The 15,441-nt window shown below is 41.7% G+C and overlaps 1 protein-coding gene and 1 pseudogene across 1 annotated transcript in view; one reads left to right on the forward strand and one right to left on the reverse strand.

Annotated features, from left to right (window-relative positions):
* The window catches only part of CX3CR1 (C-X3-C motif chemokine receptor 1), a 107,708-nt gene that overhangs the window by 14,409 nt on the left and 77,858 nt on the right, over positions 1 to 15,441 (forward strand). The gene's annotated exons all lie outside the window — the stretch shown is intronic.
* Positions 3,142 to 4,517, reverse strand: LOC116473639 (elongation factor 1-alpha 1-like; annotated as a pseudogene).

Genomic DNA, 15,441 nt, shown 5'->3' on the forward strand with positions numbered 1-15,441 from the left:
CGGCTATTCTAGTTAGTAGCTCCTGTATTGTTTTATTATGATTCTTAACTTCTTTGCATTGAGTTACAACATGCTCCTTTAGCTCAGCAAAGTTCATTAATATCCATCTTCTGAAGCCTACTTCTGTCAATTCAGCCATGTCAGCCTCTGCCCAGTTCTGTCCCCTTGCTGGAGAGTTATTGCAGTCATTTGGAGAAGTGGCACTCCACCTTTTTGAGTTTTCAGAATTGTTTTGTTGATTCAGTGTCAGCTTTGCGGACTTATCTGCCTGCAATCTTTGAGGTTGCTGACCTTTGAATGGGCTTTTTGTGGGGTCTTTTTGGTTGATGTTGTTGTCATAGTTTTCCATTTGTTTGTTCTTCTCTTAACAGAGCACTCACTTAGCAACCGTAGGGCTACTGTGGTTTTCTGGGGGTCCACTCCAGACCCTAGTTGCCTCAGTTTTTCCTGTACCTGGAAGTATTATCGGTGAAGTCTGTGAAACAACAAAGATGCCAGCCTACTCTTTCCTCTGGAAGCTCTGTCCCAGGGGGTTACTGACCTTTTCCTGGCCTGAATACTCTTGTAGGAGGTGGTTGGAGACTCCTTTTGGGAGGTCTCACCTAGTAGGAGGAATAGAATTCAGGACACACTTACAGAAGCAGTCCAGCTGCTTTTTGGTAGAGCAGGTTTGCTGTGTTGACAAGGGTACTCTTTGTCCAGATGCCTAGACTCTCCAGAGCTGGCAGGCTTGAACAGCTGAGTCGACTGAAGTGCAGATATGGAAGCCATCCCTGCCCCCTACCCTGTCCCCACCAAGTTCCCTCCCAGGGAGAGATCAGGTCTTTATAAGACTGGCTGGAGTAACTGAAGGCTTCCCACAGGAAGGCCCCACCCAGTGAGGAGGACTTGATCGGGGTCTGCTTAAAGAGGCAGTCTGGGCACAATCTGGCAAGGCAAATGTGCTGCATTAGGGGGTTCCCTCCTTGTCCTGACCAGCTGCACTCTCCAAAGCTGGCAGGCTGGAATACTAGTTGACCGCACTATGAAAATAGTGCCCACCCCTCCCCCGGGAACTCCTTCCTATCTCAAGTGGGCTCAGCCCCTGGCTGGCTGGAATTCCAAGCCAGTGTGTCTTAACTTGTGAGGTGTTGTGGAAGTGGGGCCTGCAGAATGACACTTCTTGGCTCCCTGGATTCAGCCCCCTTCCTAGGGGAATGTATGAACAGATCTGCTGCCTCACCAGGGATTTCGGGGCTAGAGTATGTAAAAGTCTTGGGTGTCTGTGAGTACCTGAGTGGCTGCTCTGCCAAGACTCCACACAGCTCTGTGTATAGGACCCAAGGCCCTAGAGGTGTGGGCTCATGAGGGGATCTCCTGATCTGTGGGCTGCAAAGATCCGTGGGAGAAGCATGGTTTCCTGGGCAGGGTTGCACAATCACTCACCACTTCCTTTGGCTGGGGGTGGGGGTTCCTTTGGCTTTGTGCTACTCCCAGGTGGGTCATTGCCCCAACCTGCTTTTCTACATTCTCCTTGAGTCAAGTTAATTTTCTAGTCAGTCCTATTGTGAGAACCCAGATATTTCAGTTGAAGGTGCTAAATCCACTTGCGATTTTCCTTACTCTCTGTGAGTGCTGCAGACCACAGCTGCTTCTATTCGGCCATCACTGCTGCAGGACAAGCCACTGAATAAGGGACAGGGCTGCTCACAGTGGAAACCACAAAGTAGCTCATTCTGCTCAGCACCTCGCTTACGACTTTGCCAGAGAGACAGGGTGAGGAGCAGATACTGAGTGAGCTTCCTTCAATGTCTGTGGTCTCTTTCTAACTACCTGTGGGAATCCTTGGATATCTATCATCTTAAATATTTATCTTTTCTTTACACTAGGAACATTCAAATTATTGTTTTCCAGCTATTTTGAAATGTTCAATTGATTAATGTTAACTATAGTCACCCTACTGATCTATTGACTACCGTGTCTTCTATCTAACTGTATATTTGTATCCATTAATTAACATATCTTCATTCCCTGTGTACCCATACCTTTCCTACCTCTGGTAACCACCAGTCAACTTTCTATCTCCATAAAATCCACTTTTATAGCTCCCACATATGAGTGAGAACATGTAATATTTGTCTTTCTGTGCTTGGCTTATTTTACTTAACATGTTGATGCAAATGACAAGATGTCATTATTTAGATAGCTGAATAATGATTCATTGCATATATATATATATTATATATACCTGTTTTCTTTATTGAGTCATCCACTGAGGAGCACTTAGATCAATTCCATATTTTGCCTATTGTGAAGGGTGCTGCAATAAACATGGGAATCCAGATCCCTCTTTGATGTATTGATTTCCTTTCTTTTGGCTATATACCCAATAGTGAAATTGCTGGATCATATGGTAGTTCTATTTTTTAGTTTTAGTTTTTTTGTTTTTTTTGAGACAGAGTCTTGCTCTGTCACCCAGGCTGGAGTGCAGTGGTGCCATCTCGGCTCACTTCAACCTCCACCTCCTGGGTTCAAGTGATTCTCATGCCTCAGCCTCCCGAGTAGCTGGGATTACAGGCACCTGCCACCATGCCCAGCTAATTTTTTGTATTTTTTTGTAGAGACACGGTTTCACCATGTTGGCCAGGCTGGTCTCGAACTCTTGACCTCAGGTGATCCACCCGCCTCGGCCTCCCAAAGTGCTGAGATTACAGGCATGAGCCACCATGCCTGGCCTATTTTTTAGCTTTTTGAGGAAACTCCACGCTGTTTTCCGTAATGGCTGTACTAATTTATCTTCCCATCAGCACCGTATGAGGGTTCCTCTTTCTCCACATCCGTGCCAATATCTGTTATTCCCTTTCTTTTTTTTTTCTCATTAAACCTTTTTAATGGGTCTCAAAATTCTGTAACAGATTTTTGGTCAAGTTGTTTCCATTAAAAAGTACTGATTTTAAAAACTAGTAACTTAAAACCGCCACACTCAAAAAAGAAAACCAAAGTGGTCCACAAAACATTCTCCTTTCCGTCCGAAGGTTTTATGATGCATTGTTATCATTAACCAGTCTTTTACTACTAAACTTAAATGGCCAATTGAAACAAACAGTTCTGAGACCATTCTTCCACTACTGATTAAGACCGGGTGGCAGGTATTAGGGATAATATTCATTTAGCCTTCTGACCTTTCTGGGCAACTTGGTGACAGCTCCAGCAGCCTTCTTGTCCACTGCTTTGATGACACCCACTGCAACTGTCTGTCTCATATCACAAACAGCAAAGCGACGCAGAGGTGTTTAGTCTGAGAAGCTCTCAACACACATGGGCTTGCCAGGAACCATATCAATGATGGCAGCATCACCAGACTTCAAGAATTTAGGGCCATCTTCTGGCTTTTTACCAGAACGGCAATCAATCTTTTCCTTCAGCTCAGCAATCTTGCGTGCAATGTGGGCCATGTAGCAATCCAGTACAGTGGCATAGCCAGCGCTGATTTGGCCTGGATGGTTTGGGATAATCACATGAGCAGTGAAGCTAGCTGCCTCCATTGGTGGGTCATTTTTGCTGTCAATTGTCACAATGAACATCCTTGACAGACACATTGTTGACGTTGAAGCCCACATTGTCCCCAGGAAGAGCTTCACTCAAAGCTTCATGGTGCATTTTGACAGATTTTATTTCGTTGTAATGTTGGCTGGAGCAAAGGTGACCACCATACCAGGTTTGAGAACACCAGTCTCCACTCGGCCAACAGAAACAGTACCAATGCCACCAATTTTGTGGACATCCTGGAGAGGCAGGCACAAAGGCTTGTCAGTTGGATGAGTTGGTGGTAGGATACAGTCCAGAGCCTCAAGCAGCATGGTTCCACTGGCATTGCCATCCTTGTAGGTGACTTTCCATCTCTTGAACTAAGGCATGTTATCACTTGGCTCCAGCATGTTGTCACCATTCCAACCAGAAATTGGCACAAATGCTACTGTGTCAGGGTTGTAGCCAATTTTCTTAATGTAAGTGCTGACTTCCTTAACGATCTCCTCATATCTCTTCTGGCTATAGGGTGGCTCATTGGAATCCATTTTGTTAACACCAACAATTAGTTGTTTCACACCCAGTGTGTAAGACAGGAGGGCATGCTCTTGGGTCTGCCCATTCTTGGAGATACCAGCTTCAAATTCACCAACACCAGCAGCAACAATCAGGACAGCACAATCAGCCTGAGACATCCCTGTAATCATGTTTTTGATGAAGTCTTTGTGTCCTGGGGCATCAATGATAGTCACGTAGTATTTGCTGGTATCAAATTTCCACAAGGAGATATCAGTGGTGATACCACGTTCACACTCAGCTTTCAGCTTATCCAAGACCCAGGCATACTTGAAGGAGCCCTTTTCCATCTCAGCAGCCTCCTTCTCAAATTTTTCAATGGTTCTTTTGTCGATGCCACCGCATTTGTAGATCAGATGGCCAGTAGTGATGGACTTGCCCAAATCTACGTGACCAATGACATCGATGTTGATATGAGTCTTTTCCTTTCCCATTTTTGCTTTTAGGGGTAGTTTTCATGACACCTGTGTCCTGGTGGCAAACCCAGTGTGAAAAAGCTCCTTTCTTTTTGATAAAAGCCATTTTAACTGTGGTGAGATGGTATCTCACTGTAGGTTTTTTTTTTTTTTTTTTTTGAGACAGAGTCTTGCTCTGCTGCTGAGGCTGGAGAACAGTTGTGTGATCTCAACTCACTGCAACTTCTGCCTTCTGGATTCAAGCGATTCTCCAGCCTCAGCCTCCCTAGTAGCTGGGATTACAGCTGCATGCCACCACGCCTGGGTAATTTTGTATTTTTAGTAGAGACCGGCTTTCGCCATGTTGGCCAGGCTGGTCTTGAACTCATAACCTCAAGTGATCTGCCTGCCTCAGCCTCCTAAACTGCTGGGATTACAGGCGTGAGCCACTGGGCCCAGCCTCATTGTAGTTTTGATTTGCATATCTCTCATGATTAATGATGCTCAGCATTTTTAAAAATATACCTCTTGGCCATTTGTATGTCTTCTTTTGAGAAATGTCCATTCAGATCTTTCACCTTCCTCCCCTTTTTTTGAGAGATGGGGTCTTATTCTGTTGCCCAGGCTTGAGAGCAGTGGCATGATCATAGTTCACCATAACCTTGAAATCCTGGGCACACATGATCCCTCTGCTTCAGAATCCCAAAGTGCTAGGATTATTGCCCATTTTAAAATGTAATTATTTGCTTTTTTCCTATTAAGTTGTTTGAGCTCGTTATATATTCTGGTTATTAATTCCTTGTCTGAGGGATAGTTCACATATATTTTCTCCCATTCTGTGGGTTGTCCCTTCAGTTTGTTGATTGTTTCCTTTGCTGTGCAGAAACTTTTTAGTTTAATATAGTTCCATTTATCTGTTTTTGTTTTTGTTGGCGGTGCTTTTGAGGTCTTAGCTATAAAATCTCTGCCTACACAAATGTCCTCAAGTGTTTCTCTTATGTTTCTCTCTAGTGGGTTTATAATTTCAGGCCTTACATTTAAGTCTTTAATCCATCTGGAGTTGATTTCAGTATATGGTGAGAGACAGGTATCTAGTTTCATTCTTCTGCACATTCAGTTTTCCCAGCACCATTTATTGAAGAGACTGTCCTTTTCCCATTGTATGTTCTTGGTGCGTTTGTCAAAAATGAGTTGGCTGTAAGTGTGTGGATTTATATCTGGGTTCCCCATTCTTTTCCATTGGCCTATGCGTCTGTTTTTATGCCAGTACCTTGCTGATATAGTGTTGTAGTGTATTTTAAAGTCAGATAGTGTGATGCCTCCAGCTTTCTTCTTTTTGCTCAGGATTGCTTTGGCTATTTGGCATCTTCTGTAGTTCCATACAAATTTTAGCATTGTTTTTTCTATTTCTGTGAAGAAAATCACTGGTATTTTGATATGGGTAGTATTGAATCTGTAAATCATTTGGGGTAGTATTGTCATTTTAACAATAATAATTCTTCCTCCAATTCATGAGCATGGAATATCATTTTATTTTTTCTGTCTTCTTCAATTTCTTTCATCAGCATTTTATAATTATTTTATGTAGAAGGAAATTCACACATTCAATGCTATCCCTATCAAATTAGCAGTGATATTCTTCACAGAAATAGAAAAAACAATGCTAAAATTTGTATGGAACCACAGAAGATGCCAAATCACCAAAGCAATCCTGAGCAAAAAATTTTTTTCACTTTTTTGGTTAAATTGATTTATAAGTATATTTTATTCTTTATAGCTATTATAAATGGGATTGCTTTCTTGATTTTTTTTTCAGATTGTTTGCTGTTGCCATATATAAATGCTATAGTGATAGTGAGGTAAATTCAGCAAGAGAATATAACAATTATAAATATCTATGCACTCAAAACTGGAGCACCTATGTATATAAAGCAAATATTAATAGATGTAAGGGGACAGATAGGCTGCAATACAGTAATTGTAGGGAACTTCAGCACCCCACCTCATATGCATATTGTGATTTTGTATCTTGCAACTTTACTGAATTCATGTATTAGTTCTGACAAGTTTTGGAGTCTTTATGTTTTTCTAAATATAAGATCATGCCCTCTGAGTACAAGGCTAATTTGACATCTTCCTTTCCAATTTGGATGCCTTTTATTTCTCTCTCTTTCCTGATTGCTCTGGCCAGGACTTCAAGTATTATGTTGAATAAAAGTGGTGAAAGTGGGCATCCTTGTCCTTTTGCAGATTTTAAAGGAAAGGCTTTCAATTTTTTCATGTTCAGTTCAATGTTGGCTGTGGGCTTGTCATATATGGTCTTCTTTAGTTTCAGGTATGTTCCTTCTATACCCAGTTTGTTGAGGGTTTTTATCATAAAGGGATGTTGAATTCTAGCAAATGCTTTTTCAGCATCTATTGAAATGATCATATGGTTTTTGTTCTTGGTTCTGTAAATTTGGTGTATCACATTTATTTATTTATATACATTGAAACATTCTTGCATCCCTGGAATAAATACTTGATCCTGGTGAATGATCTTTTTAGTGTATTGTTGAATTTAGTTTGCTGTTTTTTTTTTATTTATTTTACTTTTTTGAGACAGAGTCTCACTCTGTCATCCAGGTTGGAGTGCAGTGGTGCAATCTTTGCTCACCGCACTAGACCAGTCCAAACCAAGACAGGTCCATTCCAGGATCAAGGGGCAATCAAAACCTAACTACAGGATGATTGATCAATGATGGTTTTGAAGAAAGATCTTGATCAAAAGAGGGAAATGTGAAAGTTGTCAGAATCAAAATGCAGTCACTTGTGTTAGAAAAAAAGAAAACCCTGACAAATAGAGCCAGGGAAGTCTTTGAAGGGAGGGCTCTCATGCATAAATGTCTGATAAAAAGAACTATCACAAAAGATTCTGCAGAAACCACAAACTTGCACCAAGGCCATCACATCTTTACACAAAAAAATACGTCTTTGAGTATATCTGCCCAGCAACTACCTGTTTAACCTCAAACTAGCATCACCTTGTTATTGATTATTGTAGCCAAGGATAATTATCTCAAAACAATTATATAATCCTTCTCATGTTTCCTTTAAAAACCTTTGACTTTCTTTACCTCCCTGAATATGCACATGCCCATAGTTTACTATGGCACATGTATTTCTATTGCAATGCTCTATTCCTGAATAAATATCTTCTTTTAGAGAGCCTCTCTGTTTATTATTTAGGTTGAGAGAGTAAAAGTGCTAATACCTAGATAACTAAAGTTCAAGGGAAGAGAGAGAGAGAGACACAGAGAAATGGAAAGGAAAAACTATTTGAATAAATAATGGAGATCTCTCAGGGTTAAAGAAAAGCCAGAGTGGCTGAAATGTCACAAGTAATGCAAGTAATGAGAGGAGTGGGATAATGTGAGGAGGAATGGTGTACAGGGCTGGCTCTGTAGGGTTTTATATTCTGTGTTGAAGAGTTTTTGTGTTTATTTTTGTTTCTAGAGGAGGATTGCATTTTATTATTTTTTGTTTCTATTTATTTTTGTTTTATTTTTTTGAAACAGGGTCTCACTCCGTCACCCAGGCTGGAGTGCAGTGGTGTGATCTTGGCTCATTGCAACCTCTGACTCCTGGGTTCAAGCGATTGTCCTGCCTCAGCCTCCCCAGTAGCTGGGACTACAGGCGTGTGCCACCACACCTGGCTAATTTTTGTATTTTTTGGTACAGACATGGTTTCACCATGTTGGCCAGGCTGGCCTTGAACTCCTGACCTCAAGCGATCTGTAAGAAGGGTTGCATTTTAAAATTAAGTTATAATTTATACACAGTGAAATTCACCCTTTATTTTTCTATGCTGTGTCATGAGAATGTTGCAGAGCAGAAAAATAGAAAGACCCTACAAATCTTTCTGAGTTTTGTTTTATACAACTCCAAACTTACACAGGAAGAATCTTAGAGAAATGGACAGTAGGAATGATTTTTCCTATCTACAATGAGAATGCCCTCTGTGGAGGGGGAGAAGGAACTAGTGAAGACAAGAGGTCTGCATATTCTGGAGCCAGTGAGACAACAACTCCCACACACTGGCATCTGATGTGATCTTGAGGGAATATAAGAGAGGATCCAGGACTGAATTAAGATTTTTAGGGGTTCTAAATTCTGTCAGCTCCCTTTTCTCCCCACACTTCTGACACCTTACTCTAATTTTGTTGGTATCAGATGGAGATCCTACTGTAGCCAGATTGATAAGGAATCAGAGAGACCGATGGGGTTCAGGAGGATATTTATTTATTTATTTTTATTTTATTTTATTTTATTTTATTTTATTTTATTTTATTTTTGAGACGGAGTCTCTGTCGCCCAAGCTAGGGTGTAGTGGCGCGATCTCAGCTCATTGCAAGCTCTGCCTCCCAGGTTCACGCCATTCTCCTGCCTCAGGCTCCCGAGTAGCTGGGACTACAGGCACCTGCAACCACGCCCAGCTAATTTTTGTGTTTTTAGTAGAGAAGGGGTTTCACCATGTTAGCCAGGATGGTCTTGATCTCCTGACCTTGTGACCCACCCTCCTCGGCCTCATGAGGGATTACAGGCGTGAGCCACTGCGCCCAGCCAGGAGGATATTTATTATTTAGGTGCACTGGCCCAGTCGGATTAACATCCTAAGGACTGAGCCCTGAACAAAGAGTTAAGTTACCTTTTAAGCACTTCATGGGGTTGGGGGAGATCTGTGCAGGGGGAAGCATATTACAGAAGCGAGAAACAGAGACAGTTTTTCAATTAATTGAGACATGCATTCTATCATTTCTTACTTTTCAAGGAAAAACATGTTTTGTGACTTGAGTTTATCTGTCTAGTGACCTTGCAGCTGCACAGCTAGGGAAACAGGGTCTTCACAACGCCTGGGAAAAGAGGAGAGAGATAAGGCTCACTAGCCACAGAAAAACAGGCAGTTAATTTTTTTTTTATATACTTTAAGTTTTAGGGGGTACATGTGCACAACGTGCAGGTTAGTTACATATGTATACATATGCCATGTTGGTGTGCTGCACCCAGTAACCTATCGTTTAACATTAGGTATATCTCCAAATGCTATCCCTCCCCCTTCCCCCCACCCCACAACAGGCCCCAGTGTGTGATGTTCCCCTTCCTGTGTCCATGTGTTCTCATTGTTCAGTTCCCACCTATGAGTGAGAACATGTGGTGTTTGGTTTTTTGTCTTTGTGATAGTTTGCTGAGAATGATGGTTTCCAGCTTCATCCATGTCCCTACAAAGGACATGAACTCATCATTTTTTATGGCTGCATAGTAAATGTGGTGTATATGTCCCACATTTTCTTAATCCAGTCTACCATTGTTGGACATTTGGGTTGGTTCCAAGTCTTTGCTATTGTGAATAGTGCTGCAGTAAACATACGTGTGCATGTGTCTTTATAGCAGCATGATTTATAATCCTTTGGGTATATACCCAGTAATGGGATTGCTGGGTCAGATGGTATTTCTAGTTCTAGATCCCTGATCTAGAATCGCCACACTGACTTCCACAATGGTTGAACTAGTTTACAGTCCCACCAACAGTGTAAAAGTGTTCCTATTTCTCCACATCCTCTCCAGCACCTGTTGTTTCCTGACTTTTTAATGATTGCCATTCTAACTGGTGTGAGATGGTATCTCATTGTGGTTTTGATTTGCATTTCTCTGATGCCCAGTGATGATGAGCATTTTTTCATGTGTCTTTTGGCTGCATAAATGTCTTCTTTTGAGAAGTATCTGTTCATATCCTTCGCCCACTTTTTGATGGGGTTGTTTGTTTTTTTCTTGTAAATTTGTTAGAGGACTCTAGTTCTTTTTCTCTTGGGGAATTGGGTTTTCTTACATACAACTGAGTTTCTGCTTACAATTTCTTTAATTTCCTTTAGTTCCTGTTCCATTCCCCTCTTTGGTGCTTTTTATAACAAAAGTGTTAATACAAAGCACTACATTTTGCCGCCTCTGCGTGGAACTGAGCTTTTTCTTTCGCTGGCAGCGGCTGATATTTGGTTAATGCCATCATCTACACTGTAGTGTGTTGGGTTACTATTGCCTTTATAGTTGACTGAATACTCTTAATAAACAGAGGTAAAAGGCAAGAGAGGATGAGGCAGATGCCAAGAATAAGCAAGAACCTACCAATGAGGGTTTTGAATCTTTTAAAGGTTGAGAACCATTTTCCTAACAAGGAATCTGGGGACCACCCGAACTAAGTCTGAACTGGAACATGGGCCAACTCGCGCATTCTAGCTGTGATTTCCATGATAGTTCGGCCATTATCATTGATCTCTAGGCAACAGTAGGTTAAATTAAATTTTCCACATACTCTTCTTTTTGAGGCTAAAAGGTCATCTAAAACTAATCTATTTTGACATATAGCATTTCTTATTTGTGTTGCTTGTATTGCCAATAAATCTAGTGCCCTTGATGTTCCATTGGTTATAATTTCAAGGACTACCTGCAACTTTATGATGCGGTTGAGCATGTAGATTGGGGTGCGATATCTCCATGACCCGTCTTGCGCCCAGGTAGCTGGCCTATAATATTTAATGATTCTTTCCGGAGGCCATTCATTATCTTTTCAGTCTCCTATGTCCACATCTTTTTGACATTTGTGTCTATTTTTGTAATTATGCTTCTTCTAGTTTTTTAAAATTTTTATCATAAACTGGATCTCTTAAGAGTTCCCCTTGCTTTGGAGGAATTAGAAAGAAGGATGGCTTGATTGTTCCTAACACACATGCCCCTGTCCATTTGGCCAGCCGTTGCTAATATGCCCATGCTCTACAGATTCAATATAGGCCAGAGGGTGCTTTCCAAGCATTTGGAGCCTCTAGCTGATGGCTCAGAGTAGAGAATCGAGAGAAAGCGTTTGGATCTGGTAAGTAGGAGTAGTTCTGGGCATTTCTCTAGAGTTTTGTTTTTAGTCTTATTGTAACACTGTTGCCCTAGACAGGTTGTTTCTCTTACTGCCTCTGTGAAAGCCTTTCTGCATCGGGCGATACAGTACTTTTTAATTATGGAGGTTTTTAACAACCAAACACTGGCTGAGGCTGTTGGTTCACTGGCAGGGTTAGGCGAAGTGAAGTTATCTCAAGGCATTAATTCCTTTGCCTCCCATGGCCACTGGTTCCCCATATTAGTTTTTTTACATACATAGCATGAGGAAATTCTTAAGCTGCCAGTTATGTTTTCAGCTAGTTGAGCAAATAAGTTTTTGGTTAATGGGGGAAACTCAGGCACTGGCTGATCAAAATGCTTATAGAATGGCTTATGGACCTGGAATTGCGGGGTTGGATGCATTTGAGTCCTTCTAGTCTTGTTGACAATCAGTAGTGGAACTTCAAGGCCTGCTTCTTGTCTATCAACTCGTAATAGTGCTGTCTGTCCTGTAGACCAAAAAGGTAGCTCTGGCTTTAAGGTAGTAAAATTTAAAGGATTGCATGTCCTTATCTTACAATTTGGTTTGGTTGACATACCACTTTGTAGAGCAGTCCTTCCTGAATATAAATTTTGGAGCTGTGTTAGCATAGACCACTGAATGTTACAGTGTGGGCATCCGATTTGTGGTTTTCTGTACAGATGTTTAGGACTGTTGCTGCTAAGCCTCTCTTATGTTAAACCATTGCAGATTGCTTCTGTTTTTTTATGGTTATGAACATACATGGCATGGCAGGCATCAAAGTACAAGGAAATAGGCCTTTTATAGGAGGGAGGGGCTTCTTTGGTTCAAGCTATAACCTCTCCTTTTTTTTTCCTCTCTCTAATTTAATGGGTACCTCAAACCAGAATTCATAGGGTAAAAGGGTTATAACATACATATAGCTGCTTATTTCCTGGGTCACAGACTGAATAGGTGGCCTGGTTGTATATGTGGGTTCCTAACTTGGTTTCTGTACATTTATAGTAGGTATGGTACAGTAGAGTTTTAACTATGGTATTTCTTACCCAGGTAGTATGTGCACAGTGTGGGCATCTTTCTAGAGATTTCTCCTTTTTCAATATAGGCAGAAATGGTAAGAACATTAGTGTATGTAATAGAAATGTGCTTATACTACACATGGGCATGGCAAACCTTCCTCTGGGCCTAGACATTTGCAGCATTTGCAGTAATAACATAACAACAGAACAATCAGTATTGACAGAATTATAACTAGGCTTATAAATTGTATTTACATTTACTTATCCGGAGATGGTCCTCTTAGCTTTGGCTGTGCGTAGACTAGTCAGCTTCTGGGATGTGACTAGAGCAGATCTTGCAGGATCCTCAAGCTTTAGCCATGTGTAGACTGACCAGCTTCTGGTGTGGTCAGAGCAGGGCAGTTGTCCTTCTTACCGGTGGTTGGGTATTGCCATAGGACTATTCGGGTGGTGCGATCTGGGTCTTGTTGGTTAATCCACTGGTCATCATCGGGAGTTACTGCTGCCGCTGGTTTCAGCTGGCTATGGTGAATCCAAGGTGTGAGACCTGCAACTTTAACAGCAGTGGGAGTAGACATGATTACAATATGGGGCCTATCCTATATGGGTTCTAGAGTGGTTGGATTCCATTTTTTAACTTAAACAAAGTCCTTAGGTTTGAAAGGGTGTGCCAGGTCTGTTAGACTTACAGGCATTCTTTTTCATACCTAGCCATGCATCTTTTACATGGCTATACTTAAAGCCTGCATTTGCCTTTTTGAAGTTAGTTCTCTTAGTTTACAGAGATTACCTTTAATCTGACTTATGATAGGGGGTGGCCGGCCGAACAAAATCTCATAGGGCGAACACCCAGTTTGTTTGGTGGGGGTGCACCTGACTTGGAGGAGGACCACGGGCAAGACCCGATCCTACTTTAGATGAGTTTCTTGACAAAATTTCTTCAGCAGCTGTTAGAGTGTTCAGTTCATGCACTCCACTTTACCTGAGCTCTGCGGCCTGTAGGTTGTATGTAATTTCCATTTTATTTTTAATAGTCGAGTTAAGTCTTGAACTATTTCAGCCACAAATGTTGGTTCATTGTCTGATCTTAGAGGCAGTCCAAATCTGGGAGTAATGTCTCTTAACACCTTGGTCACCTCTAGTGCCTTCTCTGTCCAGGTGGGGAAGGCCATGACCTACCCTGAAAAGGTGCAAATGAACACCAACATGTACTGATAGCCTCCCTCTCAGGGCAATTCGTTGAAGTCCATAAGCAGTTTTTCACAGGGCATGGCTTTTGTTTTCTGATCTCCCCGGGGCCAAGTAGGCCTTTGTCATGGATTGTTCTGAGTGCAAGTTAAACACTGTTTGTTTACAAATGGCTCAAGTAATAGCAGTGAGCCATGGCACATAGAAATGATGCCTTAATAATGTCTTTAGTACTGTTTTTCTCCACGTGGGTTCCTTGGTGGAACTCTTTTACAAATCTGGGGGCCACCATTTCAGGTATGGCTAGCCTCCCATTGGAGAATTTTTACTATCCTTTTTCAATGTAGTTTTTTATTTTTCTGGGCAAACTAAGCCCTTTCATTTGTAGTGTAGCTTAGGATCTCCAAGAGGGGAATCTCTGGGAGGAGAGGCATAGCTAAGGCTTTCTCTTTAGAAGGTAGAGTGGTCATTGCAGCCTGCTTTGCCTCTTTGTCTGCCTTTCTATTTTTTTAGCCTTTAACGTTCTTGCTTTTTGGTGCCCCTTGCAGTGCATCACTGCCACCTCTTTTGGGGCCTATACAGCATTTAAGAGCCATAGAATTTCTTCCTTCTACTTTATTTCTTTACTTTCAGCAGTTAAAAGTCTTTTTTCTTTGTAAATAGCCTCATGAACATGCAAAGTGGCAGAAGCATACTTGGAATCTGTGTAAATATTTGTCTTTTGGTCTTTTGCTAGCCAGATACTTCTTGTCAGAGCTATTAGCTCTGCTTTTTTTTTTTTTTTTTGAGATGGAGTCTCGCTCTGTCACCCAGGCTGGAGTGCAGTGGTGCCGTCTCGGCTCACTGCAAGCTCCACCTCTCGGGTTCACGCCATTCTTCTGCCTCAGCCTCCAGAGTAGCTGTGACTACAGGCGCCCACCACCATGCCCGGCTAATTTTTTGTATTTTTAGTAGAGACAGGGTTTCAACATGTTAGCCAGGATGGTCTTGATCTTCTGACCTCGTGATCCACCCGCCTTGGCCTCCCAAAGTGCTGGGATTACAGGTGTGAGCCACCATGCCCAGCCGCCTTTTTTTTTTTTTTTTAATCTGGTATATGATCATACCTTACTGTTTCTTTGTATACCTTGTTATTTTTTGTTGGAAATTTGACCTTTCAGATTATGTGTTATATCAATTATGGGTACCAGTTTCTCCACCCCCAGAGCTTGCTGTTGCTATTTGTTTATTTATCAGTTTATTGGCTGGCTGGATTATTCTAGTAAAATTTAAACACTCTCCCCCAACCCCCACAGTGCTAATGAAGCCTCTGATGTTGCTCCTCAGAAAGACAGTTTTGGGTATGCCTACAGTTATCCTGGGATGACAGTGATATCGGTAAAGGCCACTTCTCTTTCTCTGACCACACCTAGATGTTAAATCTTCACTAATTGCCTGCTGATTGCCCCACTGTTTCCAACAATGCCCTGGGGCATAAATACCTTTATAATCTAAACCAATGGAATTGTATTTCCTTTGAAAGAATAGTTTCTGAAGTCAGTGTTTGATATTTATTCTGCTCCTGGACAAGCTCCTGTCAGCTGCCTTTTTCCCTGGCTCTTTCTGAAGCAGCCTCATTGTCTGGGATAACACCCGAGGTTCTTTGTCTAATGGCCATGGAGATCAAGAACGTGGACACACGCAGGGTGAGGTTAGAGCAGAAATTTAATAGGTGAAAGGAAAAGAACAGCTCTCTGCTGCAGAGAGGAGTCACATATGGGTTGCCATACTGCAGTAAAATGTAAGGTGTTTCATAAATGAGCTAGTGGGGAGGGGGTATCTTATCTACATAGGG

This window comes from Hylobates moloch, unplaced genomic scaffold (assembly GCF_009828535.3).
Source record: "Hylobates moloch isolate HMO894 unplaced genomic scaffold, HMol_V3 SCAFFOLD_8, whole genome shotgun sequence".
Taxonomy (NCBI): domain Eukaryota; kingdom Metazoa; phylum Chordata; class Mammalia; order Primates; family Hylobatidae; genus Hylobates; species Hylobates moloch.